At 37.3% G+C, this 5,298-nt stretch overlaps 1 pseudogene; it reads right to left on the reverse strand.

Annotated features, from left to right (window-relative positions):
* Positions 1-2,970: 2,970 nt before the first annotated feature.
* Positions 2,971-4,369, reverse strand: LOC143659908 (axin interactor, dorsalization-associated protein pseudogene; annotated as a pseudogene).
* Positions 4,370-5,298: the final 929 nt, after the last annotated feature.

Below are 5,298 nucleotides of genomic sequence, written 5' to 3' on the forward strand. Positions count from 1 at the left end.
TGCCTGCTGAGCCACTGTGCCCCGCCCAAAACCCTTACACTTTTAAAAACTGATTTAAGCATTATTCATCAGAAGCTTAGTTACTAGTAAGAATGTAATATCTGGTTAATTGTAAATATTGACTTTTAAAATGAAATTTCACATCATTTCCTAAGATGTATCCAATAATATCTAAACACCATAGCAATTTGATACTCACATCACCAGCTATAAAAATTCAAAAGCAAGGTCATACTTGATAGCTATACTGTTACAGCATTCCTTTTTTTTAATGTGATTTTATTGAGATATATTCATATACCATATAATCATCCAAAGTATACAATGAATGGCTCACAGTATCATCATACCGTTGTGCATTCATTACCACAATCAATTTTAGAACATTTTCATTACTCCAGAAAAATAAGAACACCCAAAACATCCCATATCCCTTATCCCCACCTATTATTTATTTATTTATTTTTCATAACTTTTTTACTCACCTGTCCATACACTGGATGAAGGGAGCGTGGGTCACAAGGTTTTAACATTCAAATGGCCGCACCATAAAACCCATATAGTTATACAATCATCTGCATAAATCAAGGCTACTGGATTACAGTTCAACCATTTCAGTTATTTCCTTCCAACTATTTTAATACACTAAAAACTAAAAAGGAATATCCATACAATGCATAAGAATAACTTCCAGAATGACCTCTAAGCTCTATTAGAAATCTCTTAACCACTGAAACTTTATTTCATTTCTTTTCCCGTTTTTGGTCCAGAAGACTTCCTCAATACCACATACATCATTCCTTTTCTTTTTAAACATGCACTTCCATTCTTCTTCCCCCGTGCAGATTTTATCCTACTGTAATACTGCTTTTTGCTGGAAAGTTTTCTGCAATCACCTAGCTAACTTCTCTGCAACAAAAAACCTTTAAAGTTAAATTTATTGATTTCTTGTGATAACATTTTAAATATTAAAATTCTTCTGAATTGAGTTATTTTACAAGTATTAGTAGTAAACAAATGATCAAAATCATATAATTACAGCTTTCAATTACATGAAGTTACCAATCTTCACCTATTCTGGCCCACAGAAGTGGTAATTTCATACGATTCAACCCAATACATCACAAGTTTTAAAAATAACTATTAAACCTAAATAATAAAAGTGTTATTGAAAAGGCATTTAATGATGCTTCCACGAATGTTACTTATTACGATTACCATAATGAGTCAGAATCAGCATCAATTCTATTGGGATGTTTTATTGTTGTAGATGTAGGTCTTATACACATAAGTAGATGGGAATATTAAAGAGGTTTTTATATAGTGATGCTCCTCATCCTTTTGAAACCCTTCCAAGTAATTGACAATAATTACATTGTTGCATTTATTTAAAATGATTTTCAATGATATACTGACAAGATAATGTTCCCTCCTTCCATATTTATTGAAAGCAAAGAACTGGAAACCTCCTGGCCTGCAGACTGGTTATCTGGCCACTAAAGTCATTGTCTCAATATTTCTAATTGTCCCTTCATTTGATTTTTTTTTTCAGTTTTGCTACACTTTAATAGTTTTTTTTAGGGATTATTTTTTAGGTCTCCTCAGCTACATCAAATAAAATGTACTGAGTACTCCACAGGGTACAGGGTGCTGTCAAGCACTTTAGAAAATTTACATGACATGGAGAAGAAAATATGGTTCTTTCCCCTGGAGGAGCTTACAATCTAGGGCTCTGACAACTGAGAGTGTAAGTTATTAAGTGAACAACAAAGTGATTTATTAAGGCTAATTCTTCATTCTGTAGTGCTATTGTGGACTGAACCATTTTAGAATTTGGAATTACTCCAACCAAGATAAGTGACAAGACTAGATTCAGTTGAGAACTCTTTCAGGCTCATGTAGTTTTTATTAACATCCATCTAGTAAACAGAACTGACCTAACAGACAACTGAAAGTAAAGTCTAGAGCTCTTGAAGTGCAAGGGCTAAAACAACTTACCATGATTACTTAATTTAAAAAACAAACTGTATAACTAGGGTTACACAAGTTTAAAAATAGACCAAGTATTGACACTGCATTCCTCTCATGTTAACATTGTTCATTTAAAACAGCGAATATTAAAATAATGTGGGTTCTACACCTATCCCACAGAAAGCCCACCACAAATCAAAAGTTCTGTGTATCAAATATCCACCTCAAGTGTTCTATGAAAGTTTTAGTTATGCCCCATTATTTTATAGTCAAAAGTAACGTAAATAGTCAAATTATAAGCTAATGACCTGTATATGTTCATATGGTTGAATGTCAATGTATCTAAATAAGAAATAAATGGCAAGCCTATCTATATCAGAAAAGAAAAGAGTATCTTTCCAGATGTGCACACTCATCACTACAGGAAGAGGTTTTAAGGTTTCACAATCAGTTGTCAGAAAAACTGCAGTTATTCCTGCAGTATCTTGTTAGCATCTGACCCATTATGTTTAGATTACATGATTTAGTAGACATTATAACACCACCTGTCTGCTACTTTATGGTAGCTGAATGCTCATAAAAATTTGTGATTATTCAGAGTTGAATCCAACATTAACCCTAGAATCATTATCAGAAAGAACAATGATGTAGAAGTAAGCTAATAAACATAACTAAAATTATACTCACTTTTCAGAAAACAGTCTGGTCACCTGGACACACCCTGGCTACAATCTGGGGCACACTCCCACAGGGGACACCGACCTGGCCAAGGCACCCGATTTCCAGGCAGGACCACTCAGACCAGGATGACTTCAAGCCACCTCTGAGGAACAGCTCATAAGTTTACTGACTGACCTTCTTAGCATAACTGGTCCAATTCATTCTTCTCAAAGCAGTTTCGTATCATCCTACCCATTTCAACCCAAAGTTTGAAGTTAACTCAAAACCAAAAAAGTGAGCAGATGCGTAAACTAGCACATTCTTATTGCTGTATTGAGTTTGGAGATGAAACCGCCCTTCCCACAACAGTGTTGTTCTAAGAGGCAGGGGAGGAGTAGTAGTAAATTAGAATAGACTATTAATTGCACAATTAATAGAAAAGTAAAAACATGTCTCCAAATCTGTAATAAGCCCCATATCCAAAGGAGTCTTGTATGTCAGTGACGTGCTGGAGTTGAAATTCTGTGGTACATCTGAGCATCAGACTTACTCTGGCCTACTGGCATGGGCAGAGCTTGCTTTCTGCTTGCTGAAGCGTGAATATGCTACACAGAGCTATGATGGTTCCTACTGAATGGTAAAATTCACAGAAGTTACAGGACATTCATGTCAGGATCATTCCTTGTGCAAAGTTTGATGTAGATGAAGATAAAGTGGTTTCTTGGTCAATAACTACAATTTCTTTCTTTTAAGTCAGTGGTTTTCTTGTATAGTTCTATTATAATTGGCCCAGGTTTAATTTCATCCATCTCCATGAAAGCAAAACACTTGGTGCTGGTAAATCTTTTCTTAGGCTTGTAGTGTTTGAATTCAAAGAAGATAGCTGCACCTTTGGTTAATTTTTCAACATGCTTCTGGAGCTCAATGTCCACATTAAAATGAACATATGTGTCTTTCCTTGAAGCCACAGGAGTATCTTGCACAGGAGTTAAATCTCTGCCACTCAGATCCTTTACACTAACTGTGATGTAGGGGTCGATGCACTGCCCGGCGTCTTTCAGGCCGATCTTCTCAATCGTGATGGGGAGTAAGGTCATGCCTGGTTCTGAGGGCAGCCTCGGTAATAAAGTACCAGGAACTCGAGCAGGAAAGCAGTCAGGAGACCCAGCTCCAGCGCCACCCTCCTCCTCATCCTCTTCAAATTCCAAATTCTCTTCTTCACCAGGTGCTAAAATTCTTCTTAATGGGACAGGCTGAATATCAAACGGGAATTCTTTATTATATGTAAGAATATTCTTCAGGATTGGTTCTAGCTTCTTCAAATCCTCCAGTTTAAATTCTTCTTGGGACTGTGTGGACTGTAAAGCTGCACTTCGTAATTCCAAGCATGTTGCAATTTTGCCTATGGTTTTCTTTTGTTCTTCTGTGAATTCAGAATTATTATGTTGAGCTTGGGCCTCTTTTTGTAGATGTCTTGCTAATATCTGATACTCGTCTATCGCCTCCACCAGCTGGCCCCAAGAGTCGAAGTCGGCACCTCTCCTAAAACTGGTGCCCCAGTGCTGCAGCAGAGTCCTGGTCACTTCCGACATGGCCGGTCCCCAGCCCGTGCCCTCCCGCCCCTTCCCCAGCAGGGCCGGGTTCTAGGGCGCCATCCTCCCCGGGGTTGGCCCTGACACTAACAGGACCATGAGGATCCGCTACGGTCACCACCGCCACCCAGTGAGGAGCCGCCCAAGCCCATTCATTTGATTAATTTGACATTCTCCTTATATCCTGAGCCAATACACCTATTAAGATTCAGTGTGAATGAAAAGAACGTTTTTCATTTTTAAAATGGGAGACAAGATAATGCATGAAACAAAATCTTCACAGCAGGCACGTTATGAGATCAAATGATTTTAGGAAAGAGAAATATGGAACTTGAGAATCCAGAAACCGAGTCTCCTAAATCAATGCCCTTGTAGTCTTTGGGAAGACCCTGGGTACCGCCAGGGGTATGCATTCTCTAAACTGGAAATTGCTGGACCGAATGACCTAATGCCCTTTCAGCAAGCAGATTCCTTGGCTACATAGCCCATCAACAAGTCTTATTACCATGAGCTAAGATGCCTTGGTTTTAATTTGGAAAGTCATTTAATATGGCGGTTAATAGTAGAGGCTTTGGAGCCAGATAAGCATGACTTTAAATTCAGATTTTGCCTCTTATGAATTTAAATTTCCATACCTGAGTTTTATAGTTTATAAAACTGAAATAATAAGAATACCAATAATGGTAATAATACTTACTCATGAGGTTGTTCAAAGAGTTAAGTATGATAATGTAGCAAAATCCGTGGTACAAGGTAAATGCTCTGAAAGTGTTAACGATAATGTTAATGACAATGAAAAATTCAGAGCTTATTATTTTGCCAAATCTAAATGGTCTAAGTTAAGCACTTGATCTCTTTAACAACACCATAGGTTTACATTGAAATACAAAAGCAACCACATCTAAGCAGTCTACTCATTGTCCATGTCTTTCCTTTTTTCCTTTCATAGTAAACACCCCAGTGAAGAGATCCTCTCCTTGGGGTGTGCCTCCAACCAAGTCCTGGGAACATAAATTCTGCTTTCCCATTTTACAAATCTATTAGATCTATCCTCCCATCCACTCAATAAATATTT

This window comes from Tamandua tetradactyla, chromosome 2, assembly GCF_023851605.1.
Source record: "Tamandua tetradactyla isolate mTamTet1 chromosome 2, mTamTet1.pri, whole genome shotgun sequence".
Classification (NCBI taxonomy): Eukaryota; Metazoa; Chordata; class Mammalia; order Pilosa; family Myrmecophagidae; genus Tamandua; species Tamandua tetradactyla.